Source organism: Macaca fascicularis, chromosome 9 (assembly GCF_037993035.2).
Source record: "Macaca fascicularis isolate 582-1 chromosome 9, T2T-MFA8v1.1".
Taxonomy (NCBI): domain Eukaryota; kingdom Metazoa; phylum Chordata; class Mammalia; order Primates; family Cercopithecidae; genus Macaca; species Macaca fascicularis.
Window position 1 is genome coordinate 130,238,690 of NC_088383.1, and position 18,349 is coordinate 130,257,038.

At 43.9% G+C, this 18,349-nt stretch overlaps 1 long non-coding RNA gene across 1 annotated transcript; it reads right to left on the reverse strand.

Moving 5' to 3' along the window:
- Nucleotides 1-861: 861 nt before the first annotated feature.
- On the reverse strand, nt 862-15,161 carry LOC135964979 (uncharacterized). The gene is made up of 3 exons (XR_010577716.1): nt 15,036-15,161; nt 1,871-1,929; nt 862-1,023 (listed from the first exon to the last, which is right to left on the reverse strand). It is a non-coding gene; the product is annotated as an uncharacterized lncRNA (long non-coding RNA).
- Between the last annotated feature and the right edge of the window lie 3,188 nt (nt 15,162-18,349).

Below are 18,349 nucleotides of genomic sequence, written 5' to 3' on the forward strand. Positions count from 1 at the left end.
GTAGCCAAGGAGCATTATGCCAGAAGGCAAGGATCAAAGACCTAAAGAGGCTCTGGGCAACCATCCCATGGGGGGTGCCTTAGGGCTATCCCCTAAAACCATTCTTCCCTCCTGGAGTTCTGTATCTGTCATGGGAGGAGCAGCCTCAAGGATCTTTGAAATATCTTTAGGGTCTTTCTCTTACAATCTTTATGAATAGCTTCTGACTCCCTCCTATCCATGGCCATCTCTTTGGCAAATGGTCACTTGGCCATATCCTTGGTTTGCTCTCTTAAAGATATCATTTTACTCTTTACATGGCCAGGCTGCAAATTTTCCAAATCTTTTCATTCTTCTCCCCTTTTAATTATAACTTATGTCTTTAAGTCATTTCTTTCTTCTCACATCTCACTGCATGCGGTTAAAAGTAGCCATGCAGTATCCTGAGTGTTTTGCTGCTAAGTTATTTCTTCTGCCATACATCCTAGCTCATCACACTTAAGTTCTGTGTTCTATAAAGTCTTAACACATAGACACAATTCAGCCAAGGTCTTTGCTCTTTTATAACAAGGATGGCCTTTACTCCAGTTTACAATACCTTATTCCTTATTTCCATCTGAGACCTCATCAGTATGGCCTTTACCATTCAGATTTCTAGCAACTTTCTGATTATGACCACTTAAGTACTCTAAGAAACCCCAAACTTTTCCTACTTTTCTTGTCTTCTTTTTATCCCTCACCCAAATTGCCCCCAATGTTCCATTTATGGCAATCTATTCTTTTTCTAGTTTTGCTCCTCCAAATTATTCTAGCCTCTGCACATTGCTTAGTTCTAAAGCCACTTCCACATTTTCAGGTATTTGTTACCGCAACAGGCCCATTTCTCAGTACAAATTTTCTGTCTTAGTCTGTTTTCTGCGACTATGAAAGAATACCACAGACTGGGTAAATTACAAAGAAGAGAAGTTTACTTGGTTCACAGTTCTGGAGATTGGTCCTAGAGCATGGTCCTGATATCTGATGAGGTCCTTCTTGTTTTTCTTGCTGCATTATAACATGATGGGCAGACATCATGGGGTGAGGAAGTACATGCACAAGACAGAGAAAAAATCCTTTTATCAGGAACCCGATCCCAAGATAACCAACCCACTCACACAATACAGCATTAATCCATTCATGAGAGCAAAAGCCTTAGGACCTAATCACCTCTTAAAGGTCCTATTTCTTAATACCATCACAATGGCAATTACATTTCCACATGAATTTTGAAGGGGACATTCAAACCATAGCAGTAGCCATTATACATTTATGATCAATGCATTAATGTGGCAAAGAGCTTTAAAAAGAGAATATAACCTCTAGGCAAATGTTCATATCATTATTATTCGTGGAAGTTGTAAGGCAATGCATCTGAATGCCAGAGGGTTAATGAAAGTGTCCACTTCAGATGAAATGGTCCAAAGACATCCACTGTAATCCATGCTACAATTTACAGTGACAATTAGTGTCCCCAACAATGATTATCAAAGCAAGCCTTACTAGTAAAAAACACTGCTACGGCCTTTGTGATTGAGTTAGAAAGGTCTCCCTCACTAAATGTACTCCCCTAGCCAGCTTGCTATAGTGTTAGACATTTATCACAGTGCTTCCATCTTTGAAGTCAAGGTGCTGTATCTTTCAGGAGTATGGTGATAATTAGCTAATTAGGCCAGATGAGCCCTGCCCATAAAAATAGCAATATCTTTTATTTCCTCCCTGGCACAAAGCTACCTCCCCCAGGTTTTTCATCTTAAAAAATGATATTTTTATACCACTCTTTTAGTCCATTTTTGACGCGATAATAGAATACCACACTGGACAATTTATAATAAACAGAAATGCATTGGCTCACAGTTCTGAAGGCTGAGAGGTCCAAAATCAAGGGGCTAACATCCGGCAGAGGTCTTTTTGCTGTGTCATCCCATGGAACAGGGCAAAGAGAGGTGAAGGGAGAGAGAGAGAGGCAGAGAGAGAAAGAGAAAGTGAGAGAGAGAGGGTTGAACTTGTCCTTTTATGAGGAACCCATTCCTGCAATAATGAACCCACCCCCATGATAAAGGCATTGATCCATTCACAAAGGCAGAGTCTCATGACCTAAATACCTCCCACTGGAGACTCCCTCCCAACACTGCCTCACTGGGGATCAAGTTTCCAACCCACGAACTTTGGGGACACTCCAAATTATAACAACTTCTATGTGCTGGTGCCAAAAATCTAAAAGCCAGGCATGGTTCTTTTATTTCTCTTGTTTTCTACAACACATATCTCAAACTCATCTTTTCTTTCCATCTCACTGATACTGTCCTACTCCAGACAGTCTAGCCTGAGCCAATCATGATGGTCCTTTCCCTTTGCCAGAGATGGATTAGCCATGAGAGTGTGATGCAATTCAGACCGATGATGTATGAGAGGAAACCTGCTGAGAGCTTCTGGGAGAGGCTCCCACACTCCTGAGAAAAGAAACATGGGGAGAGATGGCCTTTGCTTTCATTGGACTTGGTCGTTTCTGGATGTGACATCTGGAATCATGACAGCCATCTTGTCCCCACGAGAGAAGTTAGTCTGGGGACAAAGCCAACACTCCAAGATGGGCAGAACAGGGACAAGAAAAAAAAAAAAAAAAAAAGCTAGGGTCCTAATGATATTGATAAATCAGTTAATTAATTACAGTAGTCCACCCTTATCAGTGATTTTGCTTTCTGCAATTTTGGTTATCCACACACAGCACAATAACATATTTTGAGAGAGAGAGAGAGGCCACATTCATGTAACTTTAATTATAATATACTTATTTAATATTTCTATTACAGTAAAAATTGCTGTTAATCTCTTACTATGCCTGGCTTATAAATTAGACTTTATCATAAGTATGTATATATAGGAAAAAACATAGTATTTATAAGTATTTGGTACTATCCGAGATTACAGGCATCCACTGGGGACTTTGGAATGTATCCCGCATGTATAAGGGGGGACCACAGTACCCTGAAAGCCACTTTACATGTGAGCTTCTTAAAAGATGAGTTAATAGCCCGGGCGCAGTGGCTCACACCTGTAATCCCAGCACTTTGAGAGGCTGAGGTGGACAGATCATGAGGTCAAGAGATCAAGGCCATCCTGGCCAACAAGGTGAAATCCCGTCTCTACTAAAAATATAAAAATTAGCTGGGCGTGGTGGCAGGTGCCTGTAGTCCCAGCTACTCAGGAGGCTGAGGCAGGAGAATCGCTTGAACCCAGGAGGCGGCGGTTGCAGTGAGCCGAGATCATGCCACTGCACTCCAGCCTGGCGACACAGTGAGACTACATCTCAAAAAAAAAAAAAAGAAAGAAAAAAAAGAAGAAAAACCAAAAGGTGACTTAATGTTTCAGACACTTGCAGCCAAATGCATTTTGATTGACTCAACCTCAGAAGTGTTCGTGTCTTCTTTCTGCCATCTCCAAACCATTCTTCATGCAGCAACCAGAGTGATTCTTTCAAAGGAATAAATCTGATAATGTCATTTCTCCGCTCAAAATTCTTCAGTGATTTCCCTCGTCACTTACAAAATTTGAAGTTCTTCAACACGGCCTCGGTATCAGTTATCTATTGCTGCATCGCAAATTACTTGAAAAACCTAGCAGCTTCAAACAACTATCATTGATTATCTCACAGTTTCTGTGGCTCACGAATTGAGGACTGGATCGCTGGATAGTTTTGTCCCAGGGTCTCTCATGAGGCTGCAGTCAGGATGTTCTGAGATATGACATGCTGGGGGCCTGCTTCCAAAAGGCTTGCTCACCTGGCTGTTGGTGGGACACCTCAGCCACATGGTCCCATTCACAGAGCTGCTTGAGTGTCCAGGGCACATGCCAGAGCACATGAGCAGAGAGGGGGCAAGGAGGAGGTTGCTGTACATGTCTTGTCCTAATTTCAAACATCACACACAGTCACTTCCACCACATACTAGTCATTAAGTGTCAACTACACTTAAGGGGAGGGGAATTAGAGTTTGCCTTTTGAAGCGATGAGTACCAAAGAATTTCTGGACACATATAAAAATGACCACAGAGGCTTTACAGGACCTGACCCCAGGCTACCTTCCTAAGCTCCCTGACACCACTTTTCTCTTGGATAAAAGTAGTGTTGGAGAGCTTAAGAAGGTAGGCTGAACAGGAGACCCAGTGGTGCCCTTCCTGTTCAGCCACATCAGGCATCTGTCCACCTCAAGCCTTTTGCATGTATTGTTCCCTCTGCAATGTTCTCCCCAATTCCCCACCTGTAGGGACGCTTAATCTCTAGATCTCAGTTTAAATGTCGCATTTTTCCAGATGCATGTCCAGACCATGCAGTCTGAGGAAGGCTTCCTGTCACTTCTTCACAGCTTCCTATATTTTCCCTCATATCATTTGCCATAATTTTAATTACGTATTTATTGGTCTACTTTTTAAAGATGCAAAATAAAAGATGATCACTCAGGGTCAGGGGTAAAAATGTACCAGCAGTGGCCTCTGCCACAGGACTGTGAGGTCAAAGGGCAAGGAGGCAGTGTTAGGAGGGCCACGGGTGGGGGGAGCAGCCTATTTCGGGAGAAGGGTTGCCTTTCATGAAGTGATTTTGGCAAGAGAAAATCTACAGAGTTTTCCCAATGATCAAGGGCTCCATTATCCTCCCCAGTGTCAGAGGAGCTGAGATTTCTCCTGGTTCCCACAGTGCTACCCTAAGAAAATGTCCAGCAGATGCAGAAGTCTGGGGAGGAACAGGGCAGATGAACTTGAACTCTCAGCTTAAAACCTGAAGGGAAACCTCTCAGCCCAGCAGCCAGGGAGAAGGGACCTCAGGGAGTCCATGCTCCTGGGCTATCAGCAATCACCAGTCTGGGAGAAATTGTTTCTTATTCCAGGATGGTAAAAAATCAAGAGTCAACATGTAGCTCAGGAGAGAATTCACACTCGTGATATGCAGAGGAATAGCATGCTTTTGAAAAACATTTATTGAAAAAAAAAAAAACCAGAAGAAAATTGTACTTTCTACATCAATTTGAAGACAACAAATCTCCATGAGTTCTCAGTTAAGACCATGAATCACTAGAGAGGTAAAACAGTCAGGTCTCAGTTGCTACAGGTAAGGGTGCTGTGCACCTACTATGTGCAGACCAAACAGAGGAAGGCCAGGCAAAGATGAGGGTTACAAACGGAATGGTCCCCAACCCAATTTGCACCCAACACTCTTTTTTAAAAATAAATATGATCCCCCCTTATTAATATAAAATGAATTTCATAGCTTGTATCAACAGTCCCCAGTGTTCTGGGCACCAGAGACAGGTTTTGTGGAAGACAGTTCTTCCATGGATCAGGTTGGGGGCAAGGGTGCATAGTGGATGGTTTTTGGATGACACTGTTCCATCTCAGATCATCAGCCATTAGTTAGATTCTCATAAGGAGCACACAATCTAGATCCTTTGCACACGCAGTTGACAATAGGGTTTGTGCTTCTGTGAGAATCTAATGCCACCGCTGATCAGCTCAGGTAATAATGCTCGCTCGCCCACCCACCTCAGACTATACAGCCCATTTCCCAACAGGCCATGGACCAGTACTGGTCTGCAACCCAGGGGCTTGGGGTTGGTTTATATAACATAACTACCACATAATTTCAAAAAGCCAAATCACTGTAATGCTCTAACTATAATATACAGATAAATTAGAAGTTAAATAATTTATAACAAAATAGTCTATATTTCAATATGTAAGTGCTGGGTACATCTACTCTCAAGATATAAGGAGTAACCAGAGGTTGGTACATATCCATTATAAACACACTGGGATGTAAGAGAAGTTATTGTAGATACTTTTCCTTTATATTCAACATTTTAAAATAAGAGCTCAAGTGTATTTATAAGTATACATTGAATCACATGAATGCAACAGCTATAAATGTAAAATTATGCAGGCTGTTATTTTGGAGACTCAAACGCCATGCACAGTAGAACCACGGGTGACATGATTTTCAGAGAAGCTGAACAACTCTTGGGAGAATTCTGGACAAAACAAAGTACCACTGTCCCTTATTTTACTTGGTTAGTTCCATTCCTTGAAATTTTGGTATATATTAAAATAATGCACAAAATACTTTGTACCTATATGTAAAATAGAGTGCACTTCAAAGTTTTTCACCTCTGTGGATGTTCAACCAGTTGTGGGCCAATTTTCCATGGTTAGATGGCCATCGATATCAGGATCATATAACATCACTAAGGCCCCCAATAACACCTGAAAATGCCAGTGGTGCCCCCACATCACTGAGACAAACAGAACCACCCCCTGATTTGGCAGTACCTCCCCAGTTGAAGACCACTGGGAAGGACAGAGTCTAATATTATGAGACTAAGCTCCCAAAGCCTTCATATCACATCCTTAGAGATATACTGAATACCATCTATGTGTTAGACTCTATGCTGGGCACTAACTGTGGGTCAAAGGGTAAGTCAATTTAGAAATGTATCTACAAGGAAGAAAATGATAAACATGATTATCAACCAGGCAGCCCAGTACTACACCTTTAAAATGAACAGCCACTCCTTCATCATATGGTTAACACCCAACAAACACATATCCTCTTTATTCCTGTCTTTGCAGCCCACGGTCCAAGCCATTTCACCTCACACTACCCTCCCCCACCTTCCCATGTGCCTAAATTCTGACTGCAGCCTGTCAAATATTGTTCCTCCACCACCATCCTTGGGTCCCCTCCTCAGAGTTAGGGTCCAGTTATGCTTGATTATGATTTGTCCTGGTCCAGCCTTTTCCCTAGGATACTAGAGCAGCCCCTAGGGCAGAACTCCCCACCAGGCCTTCACCTACCCACATAGGAAAAAATAAGAAGAACCAGACAGAAGTACACTACTAGCCCACATCCACACTCTGCCTCGGAGGGTCTGTCCACAGGGCTCAGTAGTTCAAGCAGGTGTGAAAGCAGGCAGGGAAATTGTTCCTGAGAACATTTCAGTTTAAAGATAGGAGGATCATACCATGAGAACCGGGAACTAAGGAGAAAATATCTTCCTGGAGAACTAGATCCCAAGTGAGACAGGAGGATGGGTCTCCTGTCTCCGCATCTACCCATTCACCAAAACACAGGGCAAGGACTGACTCTGAGGGCTTGGTGTTGAATCTGCTGAGTCTGCTGGCCAAGGTCAGTGGCTACTAGCCATGAGGGCTGGACAGTAGCAGGGACAGAATGCTCAGGAAGGAAATGGAAATACCTGAGGGACTGCCCCTTAGTTCCTCAGGTCAACCACTTCTATTGTGGCACTCCTCTGCTCAGAGCAGCTCAACTGCTGTGCCTTCAGAGAGCCAACTCCAGGCTCCTCAGCATGGCACACAATCTCCAGCCTGAACTAGTCTCTCCCTGGTCCTCCATGCTTCATAAGGGAGGACAAGATCAAAGCCCATTGCAACTGAGGCACAAGGGGGTGATTAGGGAATAGGGAATTCTTTAGATAAAAACCACAATTCATATTGGTCATATGGGCAATTAAGATTGTCTCAAGTGGGAGGATTTTCAAAACCTGGCAGGATGCAGAACCTGCAGATGGCAGAAGGAAAAGGCATGCAAGGGTGGGAAGCCAGGGATGTGATGAAAACCAAAATATAAGGCCTGGGAGAGGGAAGCTCTCATACTCAGGAGGGGTGGGTAGAAGCGGGGTGCTACAGCAGAGGAACAGGCCAGGCCTTGGGTTTGGGCCACCACAGAGCAGTGGGAGGACTGTGGATGTAGGAGGGGGTGGGGGTTGGGGAGAGGGGTTGGGGGATGGATTCTGCTTGTGCATTATGCAGCATCAGGAAGAACTGACCAGAGCTTCCCTTGATTCCTACCATACACTTACTCAGAAGACCAGTTTCCAGAACTCAGTTCTCAGGGCATGGGAATCAAAGCATCTCTCCATGGTGGAAACGTGAGCTTCTCCAAAATGATGGCAGAATATTACAACTCTAGAAAACATTCTCCATGCACAAGCTTACATCAAACCAGAAAATCCATTGACAGTTAACAACCTAACACTAACAAAGAAAATTATCACTCGTTTCTATGACCAAAAATATATTTGCCAACTTCTTTCACTAACTTCAGAAGATATTTTGTAAAAATGAATATCCATCTATAACTCTCATTTTTAGTGTTGTTTGTGCTTAAGAAATAATTCAACGTCTCTAATGAGCTATTAGCTTCCTCCAGTTATTCAAAGTATAAAAGAACATGTTTACAGAGTCTTTGAACTTCAGGAAGTTAAACTCCAGGCGGAAATCTACTTCCAAAAAGTAGAAATGAGAAATAGCATCAGAAAGTATTCTGACTTGCTTGCTATTCTTTATAAACTCTTACAAAAAGAAGCAAACATTTCAAAATATGTGTACCTGAGAAAAATTGAGAGTTTTCTTATCTAGTCTTATGCTCAAAATCTATAAATTTTCTACAAGTGTGTCATACTGCTGTTACTTTCTATTTCCGTTTTTAAAACTTTGGTCTTCAAAGAACTCGTTTTCTTTGGGTTCTTTGCCTGTAATTATAGCAAGTTCCATCAGGTGTCAGTGTGGTGGTCGTAGTTTAGACAGGCTATGTGGGAGGGACACAGGGTACTTACACACCTTCTTGGAGATTGAAATATTTTATTACTCACATCATCTTTTATGTAAAGATAATCTTATGGCTAAGGGGAAGGTTTTGACAGAATTTGATGCTGTTATGTTTAGGGTTCTGAAAATAACTAGATCTGCCCTTCCAATAACCCTTCCTCCCCACTTGTCCCCATCTTGTTATCCCTCTTCCCATGGGTCTCTCTCCCCTAGACTCTCGTGTTGGCCCCACTCCTGATTGCTCCATAGTCATCCTCTCCCAAAGGCCCTCCCACAGCACCCACTGCACCCTCTCCCCCATCGGACTCCCTGCCCATTGGCCTCCTCTCCAGTATCCCCCCACCATCTTTCCTATCTTTCTCTACCATCATGAGCCCTCCTCCCCTATTGGGGCCTCCTCTTCATCCATTCCCTTCCTCACCAGCCCCCATCCCAATGTCATCTTGTCCCCCTTATAATCTTCCCCAACACTATCAGCCCTACTTTCTGTCAGGCCACCCTTCCTCCATCTCCTTTATGCATCTCCTTCCTCATCAACCTTCCTTTTTGCAGGACCACTGAGAATCCTATATGCAAAAGAAGCAGTATTAGAATGAGGACCCAGAACCTCTTCATCATGCACAGCAAAGTCCCCTTGTAGAATCTGAACAAGAAAATCTAGAATAGGCAGCTGAGGGTGAAGTCCAAATGAGATTCCTATTCCCCAGTCTCTCACCCCCAGGATGTTAGCTTCCTCCAACCACACGGAAGAAAGTAAGGAGGACAGTAAATCTAGAGATGAGATATTGGTAGAGATTCTCTGCCCAGTTGCCCACATGAAGATAAGTTGAAAGAAAACAATCTGTGTATCTACTCAGTTACAAGCGGGTAAGCAGAGACAGACAAGGGTGAGAAAGGACACTAAAGTGTCCCTATCCCTGATGATAGCCACAAAGAATCAAGCATGCAACACAGAAGAACGTTTTCAATTTTTAAAGCATATACATATAGGTTAAAGTACTGTACCTCAAGCTTTCAGGGTGGTACCAATTCCAGGGTGCTCCCTGGAGACTGATTCCCTAGGTCTGAAATAGAATCTGAAATTTAAACTATTTTTAGCAAACACACTAGGTGATTCTGCAAGGATCTTTTTTTTCTTTTTTATACTTTAAGTTCTAGGGTACATGTGTATAACGTGCAGGTTTGTTACATATGTACACATGTGCCATGTTGGTGTACTGCACCCATTAACTCGTCATTTACATTAGGTATATCTCCTAATGCTATCCCTCTTTAAAGAAAGGCTGATCCTTCAGTACAAGTTGGTAAATATCTCATTAATCCTTAACTGTTGCCCATTATAACTATGAATTTAGTGACTGCTTAATCTGACCCTGATTTTATGCCCAGGCACGATTAGAACTAATCCAAATCACCTGATCCTTCCAACCCTGTCCTCTGAAGAAAGAAAAACAACTGGAGATGGTTTTGTTGGTAATAAAATCATGCAGAGGTTCTGGGTTGCTTCCATTTTCATCTTCTGTGAAACTCAAGCCAATAAATATTGGGTTCCTACAGCCACCAAGGCTCTGCCCTTCTTGGTCTGTGAGTATTTGCTAGCGGCAGCTCTTTCTCCTGCCAGGTTCACTTTTCCACTATCCCTGTGCAGTAGGAAAAGCAAGAGCCTCACATGGTCAGAACCAGTTTCAATGTTTCCCAGATCCTCTTGTGGCCTGGGAAAAGGCATCATATATTCGTGAAATGGCATAGAACCACCCTCCTGTCTTTTCTCTCTGCATGTCTGTCCTACTCATGGACACCATTTCTGGTTACTTCGAAGATAAACTTTCAAGGCAAACTTATAAAGTAGCTTATATTCCTCCCAGGACAGTTCTACAACAATTCAAACAGCAAATGCAAGAGATTCTAAAGGAGATTTGTATGAGAGAAGCATAAAGCCCAGACGAAAGTAAGAGCTGTGTCTATGAATGGAAATAATTTTATCAAGTACTTAACAAATAAGTGCACAAGGAAAAAGATATCCTTGGGGTCTCATCCATCCTCTGCTAGTAGGAGTTTGGGGCTGTTGAAGTATAACTCTTCTATTTTCAAATTCATCCAAATCACAGAACAAGAAAAAGAAAATTAACCAAAACACTTGAAAGAAAAAAAAAAAGTTCCCCAGAGAAGGCAGCTTCTTTTTGGGCCAATGATCATTGACCCTCAGGCAGGCGCTCTCAGGATATAGGGTCTGCTGGCCCCAGCCTCTGACACTCTGCCTAGTGACCCTTGCCCCATGACCAGCTGGCCTATAGAAGGAAGTCACAACTCTGGCAGAGGCTCAAGGCAGCAGCCGGGCTTCTTTGTGGCTGCCTTCTCTCCCAGCTCCACCCCAGTGTCTTCTGACTCACCCCAACTCCCTAGAGCTAAGAGCTCTGCTCCATAACTCAGAACCCCATGACTGGGAGGTGCCCTCTGACCTCCTCCTATTCTGCAGCTCATTGGAACCTCTGCCCGCCCAGGAGACCTGACCTCCACTCTTCCCACATCATGGTGGGGTCTGTCATCCTGGACACCCTTCCCTGTAGGTAGACTTTTGCCCATTCGCCCCCAACCACCACTACCGAGATGGGAAGTAGGAGGGGATCAGCACCCAGCAACATCCTTGGATTTAGACCTCAATTTTGGAAAGTTCCTTATTGCAACTAAAGCCCTCACCTTAATCCCCTCCTGGACCCTGCCCATCCTGGTACCTGCCACCTGTCAAAAGACAGCATTTATTCTCCTTCTATTTGTCTTTTCACCCTGATTTGGTGTGTGGCCTTTTGCTTGTTATTAAATAACCAGGATATGTGTTTGTTTTGCTCTAGCTGAAGAGTATGACACACGTAACAAAACAATAAAAGCACCAAAGAGCACCTGTTACCTTTCCTGCCCAACCATGCTTAACTATATTGCCCACACTTTCAAGGAATGATCATCTCATCCAGATATGACAGCATCTGGCCCTTGGCGCTTATCTGCCTTTATGGATCCTTTTCCGTTGCTTGCCATCTACCAACTTCCTTCATCATTACCACGAAGCTCTCCACACATCCTTCTGTGTTCCCCTTCATTTTTCTCCTTCACCAATGCACTTCATAAGAAAGGTAAATGCCTCAAAAGTCTTGTCGAAAAAGCTACGTAGGAATCCAAATCTCCATTTTGCAGACAAGAAAAGCACAACTCATTTTAAATTCTAAAGGGCAGAAAAGGATGTCAGGAAGTAGTTGTTATTCTTTTTTTTTTTTTTTTTTTTTTGAGAAGGAGTCTCGCTCTGTTGCCAGGCAGGAGTGCAGTGGCATGATCTTGGCTCACCGCAACCTCTGACTCCTAGGTTCAAGCAATTTTCCTGCCTCAGCCTCCTTGGTAGCTGGGACTACAGGTGTGTGCCACCACGCCCAGCTAATTTTTTTATTTTTTTATTTTTAGTAGAGACAAGGTTCCACCATGTTGGCCAGGATGGTCTTGATCTCTTGACCTCATGATCCACCCACCTCGGCCTCCCAAAGTGCATGAGCCACCACGCCCAGCCAGTAATTGTTATTCTTTAGACCTTCCCCTTATACTGCACTGGCCTAGAGGCCAGACCCATAGGAGGACTTGTGGGTACCTGCCTTGGCTTGAAAGCTACTGGGACAGAAGATCTGCATTCTACTGCAAGGGAACTGTGAATGGGACAATCACACCAGAAACATCTGAAGGAGCAGCAGGCAGGGCTCACCAGGACCTGCATCACGTCAGATGTGCCAGGACCAGGCAGAATTTTATTTTTAGGTGACACGTTCCCAATATGGCCCAGGGATCAGGCTGAGATCTATTCCCAGGTGCATATGGTTACTCCAAAATTGTACTGCAGCCAAGTGAGATAGATAACTTAGACACAGCACTAGCTCCAATGGGGGAAAAAAATAGCCCAGGACTGCCCATCCCCCAAAAAGAGAATTTGCCAGAAAGGAAGCAGGCAAGATGATGCTGAAAGATGATGGTACGGCTGCTAAACTTTCCAATGTGACTTCAATGAACTGCATACTATGAATGGGTGCACAGCTTCTGGCTTTTCATTTTGTTTTCTTTGGAGACAGGGTCTTGCTCTGTCACTCAGGCTGGAGTGCAGTGGCGCCATCACAGCTCTCTGCAGTCTCAACCTCCCAGGCACAAACGATCCTCCCACCTCAGCCTCCTGAGGAACTGGACCACAGCCGTGTGCCACCATACCCAGCTTTTTTTTTTTTTTTTTTTGTAGAGACAGGGTCTCCCCATGTTGCCCAGGCTAATCTCGAATTCCTGGCCTCAAGTAATCCTCCCATCTCGGGCACCCAAACAAAGTACTGGGATTACAGGCATGAGCTATCGCACCCGGCCCAGTTTCTGGGTTTTTATGTTTGTTTGTTTTTGAGACAGAGTCTCGCACTGTAGCCTGGGCTGGAATGCAATGGCATGATCTCAGCTCACTGCAACCTCTGCCTCCCGGGTTCAAGCAATTCTCCTGCCTCAGCCTCCCAAGTAGCTGGGATTACAGGCGCCCGCCACCATGCCCAGCTAATTTTTTGCATTTTTAGTAAAGACAAGGTTTCACTATGTTATTCAGGCTAGTCTCGAACTCCTGACCTTGTGATCAGTCCACCTCGGCCTCCCAAAGTGCTGGGATTACAGGCATGAGCCACCACGCCCAGCCCTGGCTTCTGTTTTAGTGAAAAAACCAAGTTACACACAGTAGACTTGAGGGTGACTGGCCATGAACAAAACTGTTCAGCTTTAAACACCACCCCTCAACTTCCATCACCTTTCCCTGATTATGTAGATAGTACTAAAAGTACAATAAAGAGTCCTTTATTGGGTTAAAAAATGACCTTTGGTTAGCTCTACCCTGGCTAGCACTCTAAAATGTAACCAAAAAAAGAATTCAAAAAGAGAAAACAGAAGAATCACACCAGGATGACATCCCCACCCCACCCCTCAGGTCATCAAGCCTTTTAGTCAGGAAGGAGGAACCCACTGCAAGGCTTCCTGTGCCTCATCCCAGCAGGTGCAGCAGAACCAAGAAACTCCACTTCCACTGCTGGAGCAGAAAGGGGTGATCGCCTCCTTCTCATGGCACTTTGCCGTGTTTCAGGAGATGGAACTGGGAAGCAACACAAAAGCTGTGGGCCTGGAAAACATGCTTCTGATGGTTGTGCATTCTCCCTGCACCCCCTCACCCCAGGAATGAGCCTCTTCAGAGCTGGTCACACTGGCTGGTGTCATTGGAGGGAGTCATTGAGAACTCTACACACGGGTCTCTGCACAGGGGGATCCCTGCCTGGTGTTACCCAGGAACATTCACGGACATGTTCCCTTCAGCCAGAGTGATGCCCTTCCAGGCCACAGGCTCCTCTGCGGACCTGCATCGGAACAGCCAGAGCCAGGACTGATGAGCAGTACACTTCCACGCCCTGCACTGATCTGCTCCCACTGGGTCACAGAGGCCGAGCTGCTGAGAGCATACGCATGACTGATGACCGGGACACCCAGACAGTAGCTGTGGGGGGCAGCCCTGCTCAGGTGTGCCTTCCATTCTGTTTGCTTTCAAATAAAATGATGACTTCAGCACAGGAATCACCGGAGAATATGTCTGTACACTTCACTACAGTCGCTTTACTCACAGGGTTTTGCACGAGTTCCAGACTGGATTCCCTCTTTACATGACCAAGGATGTTTGGGCAGCAGTAAATAAATGAGGGACAAATTTGCCCACAGTCACCCTGGCAACTTCCCTTTACCACTAAGCCATGACAAAACACAACTATCAAAGCTCAAGTGAAAAAACTCCAAGGAATAAAGAGCAACAGGCACACCTAATACTCTTCCTATTTCCCCTATGCTACCTGCCCCCAGCACAGTGCATTCTCGTGCTCTCTCACTTATGCGTGGTCTTCCCTCTTAAGAACCATCCAGAATATCCTCCTCCAACCCATACACTAGAGCAGGGGTTGACAAAGTTTTTCTGTAATGCACTAGACAGAAAGTATTTTCATTTTGGAGGTTGTGCAGTCTGTCTCAACAACTCAGCTCTGCCATTGTAGTGCAAAAGCTGCCAGAGACAATATGTAAACAAATGGGCATGGCTGTGTACCAATAAAACTTTATTTACAAAAACTGGCAGTGGGCCAGATTGGCCCCATAGGCTGTAGTCTGACAACCCCTGCATTAGACTATTACCTCCCTCTGTATCAAAAACCCACCTGCCCATATCCCAAGCTAATGGGATCTGCTTTCTAAGCCCAGTGATAACACGAGGCCCTTCCCAAGTTGGGATCTGCTTTCTAAGCCCAGTGATAACACGAGGCCCTTCCCAAGTTGGGATCTGCTTTCTAAGCCCAGTGATAACATAAGGACCTTCTTACCTTCCTAAGTGATGATGCCTCAATCTGCTTTCCCTCCCAGGTGCCACAGACACATTTACTGAGTTCTGATGGTCAGTCTGTCTCATAGGAAGGCCTCCAATACTGGTGATTCCAGGCACATCAGAGACCTAGAGGGGCCTGAGAGCAGAGATCATCTAATACATATTAATACGTGTTTTTCCCATTTGTAGAACTTGGTCTAGTCATCTTCCACATGAGTGCTTTCCATCCTTTCTTTACCTACGCTCCCTTTGACCAATGAAAACATCATGTTCTCTTTTACTATTGTTTGAAATAAAAACTACGTCAAAACTCTGACCAATAGGGGTAATCCCTGATTTGTTTTAAACACACACACCCCATTTCCCACCACCACCACCACCAACCACCCCACACCCTGATTTGGTCCTCTAGGGACACAGATCCTCCCACCTCTCCCTTGGAATCCCTGTTCTAAGTAGTTAAGATGATATTGGCAGGATCCCAGAGTCTTAAATAACCACTGAATTTTAGAGTGGGAAAGAATCCAGAATACACCCTCCCACCCACCCACCCACCCATTTAAGAAGTCCAAAGACTGTCTTCTTTAAGAACTCTGAGGGTCAAAGGCACACAGAAGATGGAGCAGCAGTTGTCTCGGGCAGTGGTGTGCCAGCTTGTGTTTGGGGCAACTTGTGGCATGAAAACGATGTGTCTTCGCACAACAAAGCGGAAAATAGCAGTAAGTATTCCGGGTAATTCAAACACCAGCTGTCTGTGGTTTCGGAGCTGTGGTTCGCTTCTTAATCAAAAGGCATTCGGCCTACAGGAAAGGGGTTCTATAAATCACAGGAAGTTTCAAGAAGTCAACAAAAGGATTCCAAGCAGGAGGCAGCCAGAAAGAGGGAAATCTGATCTTTGCCCATATTATTAAGTTAACATTTTTCTACCAACATTTGTCTTCTCCCCTCTAAAATTCCTCAACTGACTTTAAGGATAAAGAAGCAAATCTATCGTTGGCAAACCCTAGAGCGGGTGGGCTGTGAGTCTGCTACTCACTCAAATATCACCTTTGAGACAAAACATAATAACCCCAAATTAGCTCTTCCTCATGAGCAATAAATTATAAGTAAGTTGAAGTTCGCAGCCAGGGAACTTGAGACAACCTTGATACAGCCTGAGAAAAAAAAAAAAATCACATCTCGGGTTACAATATAAAAGGCCTGTCTGGCTTTTTACTCAATATTATAGTTGTTGTCATGGCGGTACATGTTCAGAAACTACCTCCTAGTGTTTTAGGAAACATTTCACGCTACCCTAATTCAGAGCGTGGTCATCTGAAAATGTTCTCCCTGCCCTGGAAAGAGGCAGGCTGATGGGGGCTTTAATGCCAACTATCTGTACTTCTTACACCCATGAAAACATATGAACACCATTACTTCTAAGCTACCTTTCGATTATTCCTAGAGGGAGGGAATTCACCCATAATTCTGTGCGTGTATACACGCACAAACACGAATTTTTGGCACTACTTAGAAACACACAAACATCCTCTCCCTTTGAGGCACATACGCAACAGCTACAAAGGGGTTTGAAATGCTCAAAAAATCCGAGGTTCAGTGATTCTCATCATTGACTTGTTTTACTTCAAACTTTCAAAGGAACGGGGTTTGAGGAGGTGGAATCCAGTCACTAAGAACTGGAGGGTTGAGCTCTGTGAGGACAGTTGGACTAGTTTCACCACATTTTTTCCCTTGCTCTGCGTTTCTGGCTTGTTACCTGGCTGGCTGGAGGCTAGAACTAGTGATGGTCTGGCACACACAGGTACAAACATGGGTGAGGCCCTTTACAATTATTCTTGGTAAACAGAGCTGACATGTGGGTAAATAATGTCACAGTTGCACTTGCTCAGGGCCAGGTGATGGTTTCCCTGGGGCTTTACAGCCTGGGAGATTGGCCTGTCTGACCCTACCAAGAGAGCCACAGGCTTGCAACCATCCTCTGTTCTCCAGGCTGGCTGGCAACTGCTGCCAGTGAGCCTGTTTGGACCTATTACCTATAAAGGACTCATTTGGAGAGAATACCGCAATTGATTTCTCATTAATTACCTTCCTAATTCTAAAAAAGGTTTTGAAACCTGTACGCATCAAATTGTATACACTAAAACAGGAGTTGACACACTATGGCTGTGGACCAAATTCTGTCGGAGTAAATAAAGTTTTACTGAAACCCAGTTATGCCCATTCATCTACATATTGTCTACAGCTGTTTTGATCCTGCAAGTGAACAGGTGAGTAGTTGTAAGAGACCATGAGGCCTGAAATGGTTACTACCTGGACCTTTTACCAAAATGTTTGTGGGCTCCTGCACTAGGGAAAGATAAAGAGATAAAATGCTGACAATCATTTAGTCATTACATATTTACTCACAAACTGAAGTAAAAATTGGGTTCATCCTAAACAGCCAACAGTAGGGGAGTGGCTGGGGAAATGTGGTTAACAAATGACAGAATAGTATGCAGCCATCGAAAGTGACATTCATGAATGATTTTAATAGCATAGCGAAGGACAAAATTTTGTTAAGAGAAAATGAAGAATACAAAATACATTACCAATTAATTTCAACTGAACAAAATTTTTTTTCCAAAGGAAAAAGTACCATATGGAAATGGTATACCATTTAGCTTTAGCAATTGAGAAGAGAGAATTTGGGTGATATTTATTTTTCTCATTATGTCATTTTAGCCATTTCTACAACAAATGTTACTTTTATGAGAAGAAAATGATTATTTTGAGAATAAGAATTTTAAAAAAGAATTCAACTTTGGGAGGCCGAGGCGGGCAGATCACTTCTGGTCAGAGATTGAGACCATCCTAGCCAACATGGTGAAACACTGTCTCTACTTAAAATACAAAAATTAGCCAGGCATGGTGGCAGTTGCCTGTGGTCCCAGCTACTTGGGAAGCTGAGGCAGGAGAATCACTTGAACCCGGTAGGCAGAGGTTGCAGTGAGCCAAGATCACACCACTGCACTCCAGCCTGGGTGACAGAGTGAGACTCTGCCTCAAAAAATTACAAAAAAAAAAAAAAAAAAAAAAAAAAAAAAAGTTTATAAACTATATATTAGGGTTGGAGAAATTGTTCTTGGGAAAAATGATCTTTTTGCCATGCTCCTGGTGCCAAATGAAAGAAAGGAAGAAAGAAAAAGTGAGTGGCAGAGAGTAGGCAAAGGTGACATGATTCTCTATTTAAAAAAAAAAAAAAAGAGTTCCCAGTAAAGAGAAATGTTTTCCTAGGCAAAAAGTTGTAAGGAGGAATAGCTTCCATGTACGTGA